Genomic DNA, 21,356 nt, shown 5'->3' with positions numbered 1-21,356 from the left:
CTTACACAGATCATTGAATCAGACAATTTTATCAAAATTGTAGCAAGAAGCTTTCATTGATAAATTCTATGGCATGTTGAGAAGGTGACCATCCACTCACAAAGTATTGATTGATTAAACCCATTGCTCCAAGTTCTGATACTGGCAGGCTCTGGAGTGCTAACAATTGTAACTATACTTGCACAGTGACTTGAATGATGTTATTCTCAATATTCTAAAGACTTATTTCCAGCAGATTAAATAAATGCAACAAAGGACTGCAGATATGATCCTATAACTCAAGGCTGCTTTAGATTTGTACTACCAACAGCTTCAGAATGAACTCACTAAAGATTCCAGAAGTTTCAATAGTTTACCCCAAAGCAAATCTAGAAACATATTTATTTGCAGCTGCCTGCAGCAGAGGTTCTTCATTCTTTCAGCCTCCACAGTCTCTGGGGACAAGCAATTTGGTGGTAGCATTCTACTGGCTTCCCATTTTTCACATAAAGAAACAGGATCAGAGAGATTTAAGTAACTTATCCTCAACCATATAGCAAGGAAGCCGCAATGGGTTCTCCAAAGCTTATGTTCTTTTTACTATACCAAATTGTCATCTCTGGATTCTTTAAGTCTAGTAATCCACAACCTGCAGCAATCTCTCATCACTCCAGCTGTCTCATAGCTGTACTCTCACCACCTGTACTCTCCACACCCGTCCCTTGCCACCAGAACCATCTCATGTTCCTAATGTCTTCATTTCCTCTGAGTCCATCAGACATTTCTCAGCAACACTTTCTTCCAGGGAGCCTGGGTCCTCAAAGGAAACTGTTGGTTCACTGGCTCCCTCTTATCCTTATTTTATATGTAATCCCTAAGAGCTAGTTTCTCTACTACTGCATTCTAAGCACAGTGGGAGTAAATTACACCTGTGGACCGATGCCAACATAAAAACTTAAATATCAACTTAAAGTTATAATTCTTTTCTGATTCCTTCAGTCACTATCCTCAACACTCACCACCATCTTCCCTTTGTCACCATCACTTTGCTCCCTCTCAGATGACCAGACTACCCACTCCACAGAGAGAATTGAGGCCATGGTATGAGTGGAAGGCATTGCCCTAACCTCCAGGCCCTGCACTTTCAAACCTAGGTACAGCTGAATCTGTCCATCTTCCCCAAGTTTCTGGTTAAAAGCCTTTCCCTCTGGGCTTACAAGAAATGCCTCTTCTACTCAAGGTTAATCCCCCTAATTCCCACCCCTGTTATTATACAAAGTCCCATCCCCTGCTGACTCCTCAGGGAACTTTTACAATTAGGATCCCGTTTCTCTTGTCTTCCATACTTTTCATTTCTCTGTTTTTCCTGGATCCCTCTATGCAGCCCCTACCACCTTCATCTAAAAGCAAACAAAACTAAAACCAGCCTCAACAAACCTTCACTGGACCCTGCATCTCCCTCACAGCTAAGTCTCTCAAAGCGTACACCTCATCTTGTGTCCCTACTTCTTCAACCTCCATTCACCCTGGAACCCATTTAACTGTGGCTTCCATTCCCACCAGGTCATGGAAACTGCTCTACCAAAGGCCACCAATATTTGCAGCTCTGTAATTGTCACCCTAGCAATTCTTACTATTGTTAATTTATGTAGTTTTTTTTTTTTTTCTTTAGTGGACATAGTGGTTACTGCTCATTTAATTATTAAATTATGTGAGTTAGACTATTAGACTAGATTATTATATTATACTTCTTTATGTCTGGTGGGAAAGGAATTTTTTTACTCTTTCATTTTCAAAGTGGTCACTATTGGTAAAGAGAAACATTATTTTTGTACATTGATCTTGTCAACCTGCTCCGACTGGTTTCAATAGTTTGCCCATTTGTTTTCTTTTCTATGTGGATCATCACGTCATCTTCAGATAAAGACAATTCTCTTTTTCCAGTCTGTATACCTCTTATTGTTCTCATATTACTACATTGATTTGAATTATAATAATGTTGAATAGTGCTGATGGATTCCCTTGTCTGAGAATTCTTCTAAAGTTGCACCATTAAGTATATTGTCTGCTTCTACATTAAGAACTCTTTATCAAGTTAAGCGATTTTCTCTATATTCCTTTTTTTGCTAAGGATTTTTATTATTTTTTAAAGAGTTATCATTTATTTAGTTAGTTAAAATGAGTGAAAGAGACAGTATGAGGCAGGGGGATGGGGAGGGAAGAGAAAGAAGCAGACTCTCCGCTGAGCAGGAAACCCTACATGGGACTCTATTCCAGAACCCTGGGATCATGACCTGAGCCAAAGGCAGACACTTAACCAACTGAGCCACCCAGGCACCCCAGGATTTTTATTATTTATGGCATTGCATTTTATCAAACCCTTTTTATCCATCTCTTAAAATGATCATTCCCTCTTTAGTATATTAATCTATTGAATTCTATCTATAGACTTTCCAAAATCAAACCATTCTATAAACCTGGAATAAATCTTATTGGTCATGATGATTGGTCTTTGAATACAACACTGATTTTATTTGCTAATATTTCAGACACATGTGTTAATAAGTGAAGAGTTACCTATAATGTTCTTTTATGGGGTAAATCAGTATGTTTTTTTGTATCCTGGCTTTGCCAGGTTATAATGTGAGTTGGAACATTTTCTTTCTTTCTGTGCTTTTATTTGAGGCTACATTATGATTATTTCTCTGTCTTCAGTGTTGAAACATAAACTCTCTGAGGGCAGGGACCGTGTTTGTCTCATCATTTGCTATCTTTCCAGTACCTAGAACAAGTATTTAACACCTGGCAGAGGGTCAAAGCCTTTTGGGATAAATGAAGTTCTCCCTGGGGATCCAATGTATAGCATGGTGACTATAATCAACAATACTTATTATATAGTTGAAAGTCGTCAAGAGAGTAGATCTTCAATGTTCTTACCATATGTACAAACAAATGGTAATTAGGTAAAGGAGGTGTTAAATAACCTTACTGTGGTAAGTATTTTGCAACATATGTGTATCAAATTATCACTTCATAAACCTTAAATTTGCACAATGTTTTATATCAATTATATCTCAATAAAGCTGGAAAAAATAATTAAGCCCTATCCACTTTGACTTCTCAAGGTACACAGTATTTCTTTAGTGGTAATGATCATATTCTAGTAGTCCCATATCTCCCTTACTAAGTTACCGGTGCCTTATATGATTTTTTCATTGAACATTTGTGCCTAGCAAGGAGGAACCTAATGAATATTTGTTAAAGAAATTTTTAGGTGACATGAAAGTGATATATTAAATAATATTACCATATTTTAAATGAGGTATAGGGCCAGGTCCAAATAAAACTTTTCTGCAGTGACAGCTATCCGCATTGCACTCATTAACCTAGTCTTGCTGTTTCTGGCTCAATGCTCTTCTGCTGTCCCACAGAGCCTGTTACTGACGCGCTCTTTCTTCCACCTCCATAAAATGTATCTGTCCTATTTTTTTATTTCCTCGGGGCCTAAGTTTTCAGGTAGCAAATCGGACAAACCAATTTTCATTAACAGAGAACAGTAATTGGAGAAGCCAAAGAGAACACGAGCCTAGGCAATAAATCTGTGCTTTTCATAAGACATGGTGGTTTTTCTGATTATAAAATACCTGCTCTGGGCACCTGGGTGACTCAGTCGGTTAAGCATTTGCCTTCAGCTTAGGTCATGATCTCAGGGTCCTGGAATCCAGCCCCACATCAAGGGTTCCTGCTCCACGAGGAGCCTTCTTCTCCCTCCTCCTCCTTTGCCCCTCCTCCTGCTTGTGCTCTTGTACTCTTTCTCTCAAATAAATACAATCTTTAAAAAAGTACACGCTCATTAGAGAAAAATTTTAACCACAAAAAAAAGTAAAGAAAATAAAAACTATAAAAAAACTCAAGTTGAAACCTTTTGGTTTTAATATAACATGACTACTGCCTCAGTTTGAATCCCACCTCTACTGCTTTTAAGTGTGTGACCTCAGGCAGATTGTTTAACCTCTCTGTGTCTCTGCTTTAACAGTTGTAAAATGGGGGGAGTGGTAGTATCTATAATTGTTCTAAGGATTAAATGAGTTAACATGTGTAAGGTGCTTAAAACAATCCCTGGCACATAGTAAGGTTTATGTGAGCTTTTGCTATTATTGTTTTGACAAATGTACTTCCAGACAATTAAGACAGACCAACCAACAGACAGGAAAGAGATATGTCTATAAACGTGCCTGCTTTAAATTAAAAAAATACTGAAATCATCCTTTACCTGTACTTTTCTTATTTGCTTTTGTCATTTTATTTTTTTAAGATTTTATTTATTCATTTGAGAGAGAGAGCATGAGAGAGAGCGAGCAGAGAGCAAAAGTGGAAAGGGATGGAGGGAGAGGGGCAGAAGGAGAGGGAGAAGCAGATTCCCTGCTAAGCAGGGAGCCAGATGTGGGACCCTGAGATCATGACCTGAGCCAAAGGCAGGCACTTAACCTACTGAGCCACCCAGGCACCCCTGCTTTTGTCACTTTAAAGTATACCATGTAGGGGTGCCTGGGTGCCTCCTTCAGTTAAGTGTCCTACTCTTGATCACAACTCAGTTCTTGATCTCAGGGTCATGAGCTCAAGTCCTGTGTTGAGCTCCACCTTGGGAGCCTACTTAATATAAATAAATAAATAGAGGCACCTGGGTGGATCAGTGGTTGGGCGTCTGCCTTCGGCTCAGGTCATGATCCTGGGGTCCTGGGATTGAATTCCCCATCCTGCTCCCCACAGGGAGCCTGCTTCTTCCTCTGCCTATGTCTCTGCCTCTCTGTGTCTCTCATGAATAAATAAATAAAATCTTCAAAATATATGTATATAGGGTAGCCCAAGTGGCTCAGTAGTTTAGCGCCACCTTCAACCCAGGGCCTGATCCTGGAGATTGGGGATCGAGTCCCACATCAGGCTCCCTGCATGGAATCTGCTTCTCCCTCTGCCTGTGTCTCTACCTCTGTGTGTGTGTGTGTGTGTGTGTGTGTCTCATGAATAAATAAATAAAGTCTTTAAAAATATATTAAAAAAATAAAATTAAATAAATAAAATATATGTATATATTAATTAATGATATACCATGTATATTTCCCCACATTTTAATATTCTCCATTTGTAGCTGTTTCTTTTTTTTTTTTTTTAAGATTTTATTTATTTATTCATGACAGAGAGACAGAGACAGAGAGACAGGCAGAGGAAGAAGCAGGCTCCATGCAGGGAGCCTGATGTGGGACTCTATCCCAGGTCTCCAGGATCACACCCCAGGCCAAAGGCGGCGCTTAAACCGCTGGGCCACCAGGGCTGCCCCATTTGTAGCTGTTTCAAGCTGATAAACATGTGGGCAGAATTCAGACTTTGACTTTTGTTGACCAAAGTGGTGTTTTATAATTTGAATTGTTTTTTTTTTTTAAGATTTTATTTATTTATTCATGAGAGACACAGAAAGAGAGAGAGGCAGAGACACAGGCAGAGGAAAAAGCAGGCTCCCTGCAGGAAGCCTGATGAGGGAATCCATCCCGGGATCCCAGGATCACACCCTGAGCCAAAGGCAGACGCCCAACCACCAAGCCACCCAGGCATCCCTATATTTGAATTGTAATGCCTTTAGCTGGAGCATGAACTCTCCAGTTTAATACAGACCACTCACTAGTTTCTTAGACTCAGATACATTGCACATTTGATTTACTGACTAAGCATTTGAAGGCATTTCAGGTATTTACCCTCAGTATGACTTTTAGTAGTTACATATTCTTTCACTCTATGACTGGGCTATACTTTACTTAAGCAATTTCTATTATTACACGTTTAACTTGTTTCTAGCTCACTATTGTAAACAATGCTGTGAAGAACATCCATAAACACAAATCTTTCTTATATATCTCTTTTCCTTAGAAAAAATTCCCCAAGATAGAAACACTGGGCCAAATTTTGAATATTTTTAAGATCATTAACACGTATTGCTAAATTGCCTGACAAAATATTATACTGCTTTAAATTCCTGCCAGCTCATTTCCTTGAATAGTTATGGGTACTGGTATTATCACCTTTTAAGCTTTTGCCCAGAAAAGGTCTACTTAACAATAATATGCATCTTTTAAATATGGCCTTTTTGAGGACAAAATACTTTTTTCCTCTGGCCATCAAACCTCATTCTTTTCCCTGCTATCCAGACAAGTAAGTGCAATAGTTGGAGGGAAGATAAAAATACTAGTTATGTCCTCAAATGATATCCAATATTACCCAAGTGACTCTATGCCTCAAAGAACTTGCTCTTGGTAAATAACAGAATAAGATATGTGATATCTTTAGTCTCTGCTAACTCCTATCATTAAGGTATAAAATTAACATTAGTGTAATTATTCTTGTAGTTGATGATAACTGCAGGAGCTATCATTCGCTGTACGCATTATTATGATTAGGCACACTTACTATGTAAGCACCTTACTCCATTAATCCTCACAGAAACCCATGAGATAAGTAGTATTATAAGTATTATAATGGACAAAACTGAGGGTCACATGGGTTAAGAAACTTGTTTCAGGTTACATGATCATCAGTGGCAAAGCCAGAATTTAAGCCTGGGCTAGTCTAAGTACAAAACCACAGCATTAAAATGTCTCTAAGCATATTATTATTTTTAAAAATTTATTTATTCATGAGAAAAGAGAGAAATTTATTTATTCAGAGTGAGAGGCAGAGACATAGGCTGAGGGAGAAGCAGGCTCCCTGCTGGGAGCCCGATGCAGGACTCAATCCCAAGATCCCGGGATCATGCCCTGAGCCAAAGGCAGACACTCAACCACTGAATCACCCCGGTGTTCCTCTAAGCATATTATTATTAATAATAAATCGTTCATTTAACACTTTTCATTTCTCAAAAGGCCTTCATATACATACCTTGGGGCTGATGATACTATGTCAGTGGGATTTGACAAAGAAGTATGAACAATTAATTCATAGATTAGATAACTGAAAGAGTCTGTTGAAGTCTAACAATAAACACAAAATCTCACATATCCATTGCTATCCATTAAGGTCATAACCCATATCATACTTGCAGTTGAAACTTGAAAATTACTCACATAAGCACTTTGAGTTTGATGTAGATGACAGCCCTATAGATCTCCCACACACTTACACTTCTCCTAGCTGCAGCCGGAATGCCAATTACAGAATTAAAATGGGAGTTCTGGCCTACTCCAACCCATCCTCGTTCAGCAAGTTTGTTCTTTTTCTGTTCTCCAGCTGACAGGGCTACTTTTAAAAAAGAAATCATGGCTGCAAACATTTGAAGCAGCTCATCCCTCTGGCTTTACCATAATTGGACTCTGTTAGAATAATCTAGAAATCTGTTTTCCAATGCTTGAATGCGAGTTCCTGGGTTTCTATATAAGTTTTATGGGGTTGTTACAGCATTAGATCAGGCCAAAAATGTAGATATAAATGTAGGCTTTGACTTATCAGAAATAGTATATATTAAATACTGCAGTTTTGTTGTTTTATATTTACTTTACTGCCTTTAAAAATGTCAACAACAACAAAAAAAATAAATAAATAAAAAATAAAAATGTCAACATGATTTAAAGTATTAATAAGATTCATAGCATAACTCATTTTAGCACCTTTCATCATAAGATCAACATGAAATAAAAGCCTCTGTTCTGGTGGTTCTCAATCTTTTTGGTCTCAGGACCCCTTTACATTAAAAAATTATTGAGGACCTCAAAGAACTTTTGATTATGAGGATTGTATCTATTAATATATGGCTTAAGAGAAGATATCTGGATTCTCTCTCCTATCTGTTTCTACAATCAATTTGTTGCGATATGTTGTTTGAAAGGTTGAAATATTTGAAGAAAATCTGGCCTCACAAAGATATGTAGTTAGAAAGAGGAGAATATTTTAATGGAATTTTCAAATAATTGTGGATATGCTTCTTTGATACTACCACAAAACTTAATAAGCAGTAGTTTTTAAAATGTTATTGCAAAGTGGAATCTGAAAGCATATCAATGAACTTTTCATACTGTTACATTAAAACCCATTAGTCCGGGGCAGCCTGAGTGGCTGAGCAGTTTAGCTCTGCCTTCAGCCCAGTGTGTGATCCTGGAGAACCAGGATGGAGTCCCATGTCAGCCTCCCTGCGGGGAGCCTGCTTCTCCCTCTGCCTGTGTCTTTGCCTCTCTCTCTCTCTCTCTTCTCTCTCTCTCTGTTTCTCATGAATAAATAAATAAAATCTTAAAAAAAAAAATTAGCCCAGGGGCACCTGGGTGGCTCGGGCATTTAAGTGTCCAACTCTTGATTTCAGATCAGGTCATGATCTCAGGATCATGAGATGGAGCCTTAGCAGGAAATCAGCTTGAGGATTCTCCCCCTCCTGCTGCTTTCTCTTTCTCTCTCTCTTTTGTTCAATCTCTCTCTAAAATAAATAAATCCAGGGACACCTGGGTGGCTCAGCGATTCAGCATCTGCTTCCAGCTCAGGGCATGATACTGGAGTTCCGGGATTGAGTCCCACATCGGGCTTCCTGCATGGAGCCTGCTTCTCCTCCCTCTGCCTATGTCTCTACCTCTCTGTGTGTCTCTGATGAATAAATACATGAAATCTTTAAAAATAAATAAATAAATCTTAAAAATAAAAAAAAATCATTAGTCCATCCTGCTCTTGGAATGGATCTTTTACTCATGCTTGTTTTGTAACATCATACATTGGTCCTTTAAAAAATATTGGGTCACTGAATTATGCAGATCTTCGAAATATTAACACATTTCAGTATATAATAACAATATATTACATTAATGAATCTGATCTAATTAGAAAATCTTTAAGTACTAGGAAGCCATCAAGTTCACAATAGCAGTATGATTTTTCCAAAATTCCTATGTTTGTTTGAAAGCCCAGATTTTATCATTGGCAACAGATTTGATTAGCTGTTTACCTTGAAGTGGCAGGCTCACTTTGTTCATTTCAAGAAAACATCCACCATATACCTGTCTCAACCACAGATTCATCGGTAGTCATTTTTTCAAGTAAAAACAGCGTCCATGGTCAAAAAAGCAGCTAGTTCAGTTCACAATCCAAGCAACTGCATAAATGTTCTTCCACAAGACAACCATTATACTTTAATACACAGCAGAAGTGTTTATGTTCTTGTTTCATCCCTCAGAATATCAAAAGCACACCTACTCAGGGATCAATAATAACATAATTTTTTCTGCTTCATCAATATGTCTTAAGTGAAACTTGCCTTTCTGTTTTTTATTCTCTTCCTTCCTCCTGTCTTTCTTTCTCTCCTTCTTTCTTCTTCTTTTTTCTTTCTTTCTTTCCTTCCTTCCTTCTTTTTTTTCTCCTTCCCCCTCCCTTTCTTTCAGCAAGTGGATGGCAGTGAATATAATGACCACTACATAGTATAGTTTGATGCCAACGTTTAATTTGTGTTGTGTTAAGGGACTAGTGGTTTTAGCTACCATTGCTTTTGCACCAATAGTGTGTTTTGAAAATAGTTTTTACCCTTGCACCTCTCCCTAAAAGTCCCTTACCCTTCCAGGGACCATTACTCTATTTATTGCTCAGTTCAAAAGTATTTTGCTTAAGAAATCACACACTAAAAAAAAGAAAGAAAAAAGAAATCACACACTAACTCAACACATGCTAACTTTATTGGTTATTTCATCAGAATCATTCCTAAAATCTTTTCTGATAACTGGAATCTTTTCTTTAAAAAGCCACTTTTTAAAAAAATACCAGAATATTGTCTTAAGCAACTCTCTGACCCTGCCTACATTGTCATATCTTTCTCTGACCCTCTCTTCTACCTCTATTATCCACTTTTTTTTTCCGTTATCCACTTTTAAGGACACTTAGGATTACATTGGGTCCACCCCAATGGTATTCTTGCTATCTTTTTTTTTTATTTTATTTTTACTTTTTCCAATTTTATTGAGATGTATTTGACATATAACATTGCATATGACATATACATTGTAAAATGACTACACAATGTAAGTCAACTAATAGATTTAGTTAACATCCATCATCTCATATAATTCCACTTCTTCCTTGTAATAAGAACTTTTAAGATATTCTCTTAGGAACTTTCAAATATATAATACAATATTTTTATTATTTCTTAAGATTTTATTTATTTATTCATGATACACATAGAGAGAGAGAGAGGCAGAGACACAGGCAGAGGGAGAAGCAGGCTCCATGCCAGAAGCCCATCGCGGGACTCCATCCCGGGACTCCAGGATCGTGCCCTGGGCCAAAAGCAGGCGCCAAACCTCTGAGCCACCCAGGGATCCCTGATTTCATTTATTTATTCATGAGAGACACAGAAGGAGAGAGGCAGAGACTTAAGTAGAGGGAGAAGCAGGCTCCGTGCAAGGAGCCTGCTGTGGGACTCGATTCCAAGACCCCAGGATCAGGACCTGAGCCAAAGGCAGATGCTCAACCACTGAGACACACAGGTGCCCCTGCTCTTTTCTATCTTAAAGTCAGCTGATTAGCTACCTTAATTCCATCTGCAATCTTAATTATCCTTTGCCATCTAACACGACATATTCGCAGGTTCCAAGGATCCTATTCCTAATCTGGACATCTTTTGGGACAGGGGCATTATTCTGCCTACCACGGGGAGCTTCACCCTTGAGTTATCATGTCAAAAGGAGGCAGAAACCACAGCCCAAAGGCCACTTCTGTAAAACCTTCACATGTTTTGTAATTTCTCAGTGCTTATTCTTTGTCACTCCCTAAAGTGGTTTATATTAGCATCCTTAACATAAAAAAGGCTGAGAGGAGTGAGCAATGGGGGACACAGTGTTCCAGTCCAGAGCTAATTCAGGAGGGATCAAGCTCGAGGATGTAGCATCTGGGGAGAAAAAGGCAGCCTGAATCTTTGAAGCCTGACCCCCAGAGAGAAGAACACAGGGTACAAGTGTAAGTGACATGGGTACCCTCACCTACAAAATACATTTAGAACATCCAATATCCTCTAACACAGACCTGTCAGCTGCTGGGGCTTCAGTTTCTAGAAAAGAGAAAAACAACATGCTAACTATATCCTTAGCACTGGGGCTGCCATATGTGTATATTTCTATTGTCTTCCTTTAAGGGTTAAGTCTGGTTTATGGTTGTCATTGTGATAGGTACTCAATTAACATTATCACTGTGTGCCAAGGACTGTGTTAGTTAGGGGTTTAATTCACATCTTCACAATGCACTTGCAGAGTAGCTAACAATATGCCCATTGGACAGATAGGGACCTGAAGTCTAGGGAGTCAAGCCACACAATTGGTGCAGTAGCAAACCTGAGATTGAGAACTTGCTTGCTTTGGGTCCAAAGTTAGCGTCTTTGTATGACATCACACTGCCTCTCTCATGAAATACCTTTGCCTGATACTTGCCCATCTCTTGTTCTCTTGCAAGACTTTACCATGTAACTATGTTCTCCATCATTATAACAAAGTTATATCAATAATATAATCAATCACTTTTGTTTCAATCATAAAGCTGTGGTGAATAAAAGAAAAATTGTTTTAATGGGATGGTGCACAAGAAAAATGAATCCAGAAAGAAAAAGTATGAAATTAAGATACGGTTTAGGTGATTTTTATATTGATTAAAGTCATTAACTCATCTTAACAAATATTTGTTCCACAACAATTTAGCAATATCCACAAAACTGAAAATTTTGAGCTCATATGTCTTTAATTCCTTCCTAGAATTGAATTATTCATCAGGTAAGATATAAATGGAAGCAACATAAACAGTGCTGTCTAGGCCTTAAAAAATAAAGGTGAACTGCTTTTCTACTGCTCCTACCCATCCTATAGACACAAACCAGAATAGGTAATTTTTAAAATTTTTTAAAATTTATTTGAAAGAGACAGAAATAGTGAGAGAGAGCACAAGCAGGGAGAAGAGGGAGAAGCAGGCTCCCCACTGAGCGGCAGCCCAATGTGGGGCTTGATCCCAGGAACCTGGGATCATGACCTGAGCCGAAGGCAGACACTTAACCAATTGAACCTCCCAGGTGCCCCAGAATAGTTAATTTTTAAATAAGACATTTTCTTTAGCTATGACTATTTTCAGAAATATAAGAGAAAATAAGGGCTAGCAAAGTTAGATCAGATATGGCCCAGTCCGGGATGCCTGGTGGCTCAATGGTTGGGCATCTGCCTTCAGCCCAGGGTGTGACCTTGGAGTCCTGGGATCGAGTCCCACATTGGGCTCCCTGAATGGAGCCTACTCCTCCCTCTGCCTGTGTCTCTGCCTCTCTCTCTCTCTCTCTCTCTGTGTCTCTCATGAATAAATAAATAAAATCTTAAAAAAAAAAAAAAAAGATATGGCCCAGTCAGCTCAACATTTTATTTTTTTATTTTTATTTTTTAATTTATTTATGATAGTCACAGAGAGAGAGAGAGAGAGAGAGAGAGAGAGGCAGAGGGAGAGAAGCAGGTTCCATGCACCGGGAGCCCGGCGTGGGATTGGATCCTGGGTCTCCAGGATTGCAGCCTGGGCCAAACGCAGGCGCCAAAGCGCTGCGCCACCCAGGGATCCCTCAACATTTTAATAATGAAAATAATCCTGCAGATTAGTTCCTAAGAAAGTATGCTAGCTGTAACCTAATAGATCTCAAAATACTCAAGAAGTAGCATGAAATGCCACCCCTCTTTTTTTTTTTTAATAAAAGTTTTTTTATCTTATAGCTTCATCCTTAACCTGAAGCAAAAAACTGTTTATAGATGGTGGATCGAACACAATTATTTACCTTGTGTAAACTCCACTAAAGTGACAATAAAGGCTTATACCTCCAAGAACAAAAAATGGGAGAAAAGATAACAGCAACAAAAATTTGGAAGTTGGATAACAAGTATTTATTTTTGCGGACACCTTGACACCTTATCACATCGATTTCAAACTTAATCATACATTTTCCTTCTTTTTAGTTAAAAAATTATGAATATTTGAATATTCATATTGAATATGAATATTCATATTAGCAAATGAATATTTGCTAATTATGGAAAAATATGTTGGTCATAATCTGGACAGAATAGAGTTCTGAACAGTGTTCTTCTCATACTGTGACTAAAGTTGGCATCTGTATCTCTTTTATGAGCCAGATCAAATTATTGCCTCATAGTTAAGCTTATGGTCTTTACCTAAGTATTGCTCATAAATCAGTTATTCCCCCATCCTGAGCCAACTAAACTAAGCAGAGAATTCTATATATCTACCCATTTTAAATTTTATCTGTTTTTATAAGGTGCTTTAGGTATTCTGGATACTAACCCTTTAAGATGTAAACACATACACACACCCTCAAACACAGTCCATGCAAGTGTCTTCTAGTAATTTGGCTGTCTTTCCTCTGCTTATGGTGTTTTTGTTGTAGAGAAGGTGTGATTTTAATATAGTAAAGTTAATCGTTCCTTTTCTTTAAAGTTTGTGCTTTTGGTGTTTGGTTTAAGAACCCGTCTTTGTTTTAAAAACAGATCTTCCACATTTTGAACTCAAAATTTTAAGTTTTAAGTTTTTTTTTTTTTTTAAGATCTTATTCATTTATTCACAGAGACACAGAGAAAGACACAGAGAAAGAGGCAGAGACATAGGCAGAGGGAGAAGTAGGCTTCATGCAGGGAGCCCGGTGAGGGACTCAATACCAGGACCTGGGGAATAGGCCCTGACCAAGGCAGATGCTCAACCACTGATCCACCCAGATATCCCTTAAGTTTTACTTCCTATTTTTCACATTAGGGTCTTAATTCTTTTTGCCTTAGAATACGTTGTGTAGCTTTTAATTCAGTTAGTGTTTGCCTACTGTGGTTTTTCCTATAGTTTTCCTTTGAAACATTCTGTGCTATTATTTAACATAAAATCTTTATATTTTACATGTATCTATGGTAAACATTATATAGCTCTTTTTAAAAATCTAATAAGTTAATGTGCTTTTAAATATATTTAATAGTATAAATATAATATGAAAATAATGTTTTTAAACATATGAGTTTGATTTATTTATTTTGATTTTTGTAATCACTAGTATATTTTGGTTATTTTTCCATGACTTTTTTTTTTTGCTGTTTAGACTTTTTTTCATACCATTTTTCTTTCACTTCCTGTTCTCTATTGTATGGACTGGGTTTTCCTTATTTCTTTTATCTCCTGGTTTAGTTTCTAAGTTATACATTCTATTTCCATTTTTTAAAATTGTTTTACTTAACAATTATCATGCATATCTAACTTACAAAGTCTAAAATTACCAGTGCTTTATGGCTTTTTATTTTTAAGTTTTGCTTAGGGAGGCTATTACCAGTACAAGAATAAAAATACTCTTTATTTTCTTGTAGTACTTTTATAATTTTTGTACATTTTGATTGTTAGTTCATCTGTAATTCTTTTTATATAGGCTTTTGAGGTGGGAATCTACCTTTCTTTTCTAAATGAATAGCTAATGGTCTCAACGCCTCTTCTACTGTCCATTTTCCCCCCATTTGATTTAAAATATAACCTTTATGGGGTACCTGGATGGCTCAGTGGTTGAGTGTCTCCCCTTGGCTCAGGTCTTTATCCCGGAGTCCTGGGATAAAATCCTGCATCAGGCTCCCCTCAGGGAGCGTGTTTCTGCCTCTGCCTTTGTCTCTGCCTCTCTCTGGGTGTCTCTCCTGAATAAATAAACAAATAATCCTTGGGGCACCTGGGTAGCTCAGTGGTTGAGCGTCTGCCTTTGGCTTAGGGCATGATCCAGAGGTTCTGGGATGGAGTCCCACGTCTGGCTCCTCATGGGGAGCCTGCCTCTCTCTCTGTGTCTCTCATGAATAAATAAATTAAATCTTTTTTAAAAATCTTTTTTAAAAAATCTGTTATAAAAATAAAATATAAACTTTATCATAGAGTACATTTCCATTTATACATTGGTTTATTTCTGTACATTCTACTCTATTCCAATCTATATGTCTTTCCTTTGCCATTACCAAACTATCTTACTTATCCTTGACAGTCTAATATTTGACAGAGCAACACATTGGAGCTTCATCTGCTACTCATTACTCTCTAAAAGAAAAAAAATTTTTTCTTAATTGTCTATTCTTGTCTAGATTCTTTCTTCAAGTCCTTACCCTCCCAAAAACTCCAATCAAGGTTTTGATGGAGATTACATCAAATTTAGAGATTAATAGGAGAGATTGACATCATTATAAAATTGAATTTTCCCATTCAAGATTTTATTATCTCTTCATTTATTCAAAATGCCTTAAATTGTCTTTCAGGAAATATTTACAGTATCTTAAATAGAAGTCATATATTTCTTGTTGGGTTTTGCTCTTGTTATTCCTATAAATGAAATTTTTTCCCACTATATTTTTTCATTAGTTATTGCTAGCATACAGGAAGATGTGATTTATTTACCTTGTATGGAACCATTTTATTTCACTCATTAATTCTAATTAGTGTTTCATTAGTTGCCTTACATTATCTAAATAGGCAATTATATTGCCTGCATATAATGATTTTTGTTTCCTCTTTTCTAGTACTTATTTCTTTTATTTCTTTATTTTTTTTTACATTGGCTAAGACTTCTAGAACACTGTTGAATAGTATAGCAGGTATAGCAGCCATTCTTGTCTTATCCATGGAAAAACTTTTAATGTTTCATAATAAAGTGTGAAGTTTAAGTTTTTAACAAATGGCCCTCAATTAAGGTAATTTCCTTTCCCTAGGTTAGAACAATTTTTATCAGGAATGGGAGTTGAGATTTATCAAAAAATCTTTCAGCATCTTACAAGATTATCTTTTTATTTTTTATTCTTCCAGTATAATGAATGTATTCCCTAATATCAACCACATATTCCACATTGCATTCCTGGAATTAAATCTATTTGGTTAATTCAATTCATTCAATTCAACAAAAATGTATGTACCTAATATATGGCAAGCACTTGACATGTGTTAGGGAACCGGCAATGATTCCTCATTGAGCTTATGGTCTAGCAGATGTCTATGATCTATTTTCCTTTTAGCCCACTGCTGAATTTAAATTGCTAATACTTGATTTAGTATTTTTATTTTTATATTCATAAATAAGATTGATGTCAGTTATTTTGTGTGTGCTATACTTTTTCCTTTCCTTGTCTTGTGGTTAGGTTAACCTTATAGAAATATTTTGCAAATGTTTCTTTATTTTCCATGCTATAGGAATGTGTAAGACACAGATGAATTAATACCTTTCTTACAGCTTTTCTATAACCTGCCCGTAAAATCACTGAGACTTGGGGTCTTTTCTTCTCCTTAAATTTTTTTTTCAATTGTGGTAAAAAATACACAAATAAAATTTACCATCTTAACCATCTTTAAGTGTACAGTTCAATGAAGTATATTCACATCATTGTGCTCTTTTCCTTTCAAATACATTTATTTTACTATTCCTTTCACTATTCTTGTTTTAAATACATTTCTTTTACTTTCTAACTGCTTCTATGGTTAGTGGGCTATTTTGATTCTCTAACTCTTTTTTGGGGTTACCTCTGGCTTGTATTTCCCAGAAATTCCCAGATTTTAAATGTATTGCTCTAAAGCAGTACACAGTAAATTCTTATGCTTTCTAAGTCTTCACTATTTCCGTGATTATGTCCTCTTTCCATCACCACTGTTGCTTTTTTGGTTTCCTCTCCTCCATCTTTTTTTCTCTTTTCATCAGACTTTTCTGTTTTGTTGGTCTTTCCAGGAAATCAGTTTGGATACACTAATCAAGTATATGTTTGACTGTTTGTTTAAGATTTTATTTATTTATTTATTTATTTATTTATTTATTTATTTGAGAGAGAACACAAGCAGGGGGAATGGCAGAGGGAGAGGGAGAAGCAGACTTGCCACTGAGCAGGGAGCCAGACTGGACTAGTATTTCTTTCCTAAGACCCTGGATCAAGACATAAGCCAAAGGCAGATGCTTAACCGACTGAGCCACCCAGGCACCCCAATTGTTTTTTACTTCATCATCTCTTCATTCCATAGCTCTGCTTTTTTTAGGTTTATTGTTGATGTTCTTTGCCTAGCTTATTGAGTTCAATGTTTAGTTCATTGATTAACATCAATATTTCATGTTTTCTAAGTGCATTTCTAAAGTTGAATGTTTTCTTTATAATACTACTTCCTGTATGCTGTAGGCTTTGCTATGTAATATTCTCTGTGTTGTCTTCAATTTCAATTTTTACTTTCAACCCAAAAGTTACTTATTATAAGGGTTCTGTTTACCTTGCAAGCAGATAGTATTGTAGGGTATTTTTTAGCTACTTCTTTTTGGCTATATATATATATATATATATATATATATATATATCCTTCCACCCTCTCCTCACACTCATTTCCACCCAGAGATCCATTCCCCCACTTTGGAGCAAACTACTCCCAACACCTGCCCCATCTGTTGGCCTAAAGATCTGCATACCCTCTCCAGCCTGTGGACCTCACATTCATTTCACCCTGCTCTGTCTTGTAAGGGTCATTCTAAACATTTGCCTTTCTCACCAGCTGAGGCCTTTTGGGAAGGATTTCAGAGATCTGTTACACAACGTTTTGAAACAGTATTTCTCAAAGGGAGGTCCAGAGGACTTTTGCATCAGAATTATCATGTGATACTAATTAAAAGTAGAGTTTCCAGAGCTTCATCTCAGATTTATTAAGTCAGAATCTCTATTTTTAACAAGCATCCCAAGTGCATCTATTCTAGCACATTAAAGTTTAACAACTATTGCTCTATATGATACCCTGCTAAGCTTCAGCAAGTTCAGAGTATGTCAGCCAGGTAGGAAGACTCTAAGAACCATGTCATATAAAGAATATTGAAGAAATCCAGGATGTTTAAAGCTAGAAAAAAGACTTGGTGGGGGGGCAAATGGGTGGCTCAGTGGTTGAACATCTGCCTTTGGCTTTGGTGGTGATCCTAGGGACCTGGGATTGAGTCCCACATCAGGCTACCTGCAGGGAGCCTGCTTCTCCCTCTGCCTATGTCTCTGCCTCTCTCTGTGTCTCTCATGAATAGGTGAATAAAGTCTTCTTAAAAAAAGGACTTAATGGGAAGAACACAAGAGATGCTACTCATATGGAAGATACTTTAATTGTATTCATATAGCTTTTATTTTTAAAGATTTATTTATTTTAGAGAGAGAGAATAGGGGAAGGGACATCAGGAGAGATAGAGAGAGAATCCTCAGGCAGACTCCCCATTGAGTATGGAGCCCATCACAAGGGTCTATCCCCTAAGATCATGACTCAAGCCAAAATCAGGAGTTGGCTACTTAACCTACTGACCCTCCCAGGCACTCCTCCATATAGCTTTTAAAGGGTAAGTCCAAAGGGTAAAAATTAGACAGAGACAGATTTTGGCTCTAACATAAGGAATAGATTTTTAACAATTTGAACTCTTCAAAAATGGAATAGCCTTCTTATGGATTAGTGAGTTCGCTCCGATTTGGACATATCTAAGCAGGTAATAAATGACTTTGTGCCAGAGATGAAAGAGACTTTTATATCAGACCAGATGACTTCTACACTCCCTTTCACTTCTTAGGATTCTTAAGATTCTCTAATTTTGGGTTCATGAGCTCAGTAAGAGTTATAATCATTATAACATTTCCAAATGATACAGCAAGCCTGTTTCTTCATAGTGAAGGATCCAGAAACATTTGGTGATTTAATACAACATATACAAAAATTGGTGTGAAAAAAGAAGTCTCACACAATTATGTTTTTTTCAAATTTGAGAGTTGTTAAAGGTTTAATTTAGATCATATTTCTGCACATATATGTGATGGCTAATCTCATTCTGAGAGTTAAAAACACAAAACTTATCAAAATCAGGTGTGCAGTGACCAAAAAAACTCATTCATTGCTTACCTGAAAGTCAAGGATGTGTGGCAAAGAAAACTACTTAGAACAACCCAATATTACTATCTGTCTATAAAATAACTCATCTATACTCTTTCCATTTTCATAAAAGGGAAAAAATGTAAGTTTAAAATTTGAAGCAGACCGGGCCAGGCACCTGGCTGGCTCAGTCAGAAGAGCTTGGGACTCTTGAAATCAGGGTGGTGAGTTTAAGCCCCATGATGGGTGTAGAGATTACTTAAATAAAACTTTTAATAAATAAAATTTGAAGTAGAGACAAGATGTATTAATCTGTGAAAATGGTACTTCCATTGTGTGCCTTTAAAGTGATTTTTAAAAAAGATTTTATTTATTTATTCATGAAAGACACAGAGAGAGAGGCAGAGACACAAGCAGAGAAGCACAGAGAGAGAAGCTCCATGCAGGGAGCCTGGGTGGTACTCGATCCTGGCACTGCGGGATCATGCCCCGGAGCGAAGGCAGGCATTTAACCTCTGAGCCACCCAGGCGTCGGTCCCTAAAGTGATTTTTAAAAAGAAAAAAACTCAGTATTACAATAGATAAATTATATATCACTATATTTATGTGTAGTTGTAGCTATGATTCCTTAAACAAAAATTATCCAGCAGTGCCAAGGGCTATCAGTAATAACATCAAGGATTTTTAGATTCAGATTTCAAATTCTTGTCGAAAGAAGTTAACACTTGTTCTCAAAATTAGAAATAGTATTCAACAGATACATACCAAAGTTGAAGGAAAGTTTTGGGAAAAGGAGACAAAACGCATTGTGAATTTTCTAGAGAATTCTGCCAATATTAGATTTAAATGTTTTATTTTTTAATTTTTTTTAGATTTAAATGTTTTAATCAGATAGTAACTTAATCGCTTTCACCTTATACCTTATATCATCTGCAATTTGACTTGTTACAGTTCTGCCTATGTTAAGTAACAAAAAAATCTAATTATATATCTTGCATAATCAGTATGTTGTAACATTAAGATCAGACTAATAATACAAATCCACTTCACTGCTAATTTTTAAACTTCCTGCAATCCTACAGTAAGTCTTCAAGCATATAAAAATGTAAACAAAAAAGCTTTCTAGTTATTTTACAGAAGGTATAAACACCAACTACAAAGAGATATAAGGTAATTTAATTAACATGATTATAAAAGCATTTCTAATAAAGCAGAGGAAATAATTGTGTTGCTTGTAGTTTTACTCTGAGTTACTCTAGAGGCAAATCCCTATTATGGAAAAACAATAAATGCAAAGCATGTTTACCTTTTGAATATTGTTCTAGCCTTCCCCTTTCCCCAATCCAAACAACCTGTTCTTAATTCCTATAGCACACAGGATGGATTGGAAAAGAAAGAAGCTAAAAGTTGGCTATTGCAGTGTTTTAGATGTGTGGTATATGCATGATGTAGTCACAGATGAAATGAAGAAGCAAAGGCTACTTTTCCTCAGTTAATGGCAGCTTCATCCCACCAATTGTTAAGGCTAAGTCTTGCTGAGACTCCTCTCTCACATATCCTTTATTTTAACCTCAGCTAATACTGTCACAGTCTCCAGGACCCAACCACTCCCTCGGTATTTCCATCTCCCTGGCTAAAACCTCATACGGCTCAACTGGATTATTGTAAATGCTCCTAACTAGGCTCCCTGCTTTTTACCTTCGCCCTCTGCAGTTTATTCTCAACCCAATAGCCAAACTGATCCTCTCCTTAAAGCTCTCCAGGGAGTTCCATCACATTCAAAATAAAAGTCAATGCCCTGACAATAGAGTCCTGAACACACCGTTTCCAATAATCTATCTTTGCCCCTCACCATCTCAGCCCCAGCTATACTGGCCACTTTGAGCTTTTATGAACAGGCCACATCTACCTCAAAAGTTTTGCAATTGCTCTTCCTTTTACTTGGAAGATTCTTTATTTAGAGATCACATAGCTTATTCCTTTAACCTCCTTCAGGTTTTTGCTCAACGTCTACTTTTTTTTTCAGTGAATGATTCTCTGACTATCCTATCTATAACTGCAAATCTTACACATCCCTATAGCCACCATCTCCCTTTTTAAACCTGTTTTGCTCTTCTCTGTAGAATTTATCATTATCTAATTACCATAAATTTTACTTATTTCTTTGTCTGACTGTCCTAAGATTGTAAACTTCATGAGGTTAGGAATTTTGTCTGTTTTATTCAATGCTGTATTTTCATAACTAGCACATAGTAGGTGTTCAGAAAATGTTAGTTTAAAGAACAAATACCCTCCACAAATCTTCGATAGTAACCAGTGTTGAGAATTAGCTGCTTCCACAGATGCATCTATTGGTGGTGGGGCTTCGTACCAGTGCTAAAGCAGATGCATGACATCGTTAGATTTATATGAATATACTGCTCCCAGAAATTGAACAAGGCATGTACAGTATGTGTATATAAAACAAGAGAATGATTTCTGTATGC

This window comes from Vulpes vulpes, chromosome 8 (genome assembly GCF_048418805.1).
Source record: "Vulpes vulpes isolate BD-2025 chromosome 8, VulVul3, whole genome shotgun sequence".
Taxonomy (NCBI): Eukaryota; Metazoa; Chordata; class Mammalia; order Carnivora; family Canidae; genus Vulpes; species Vulpes vulpes.
This window is presented reverse-complemented; position numbering follows the sequence as displayed.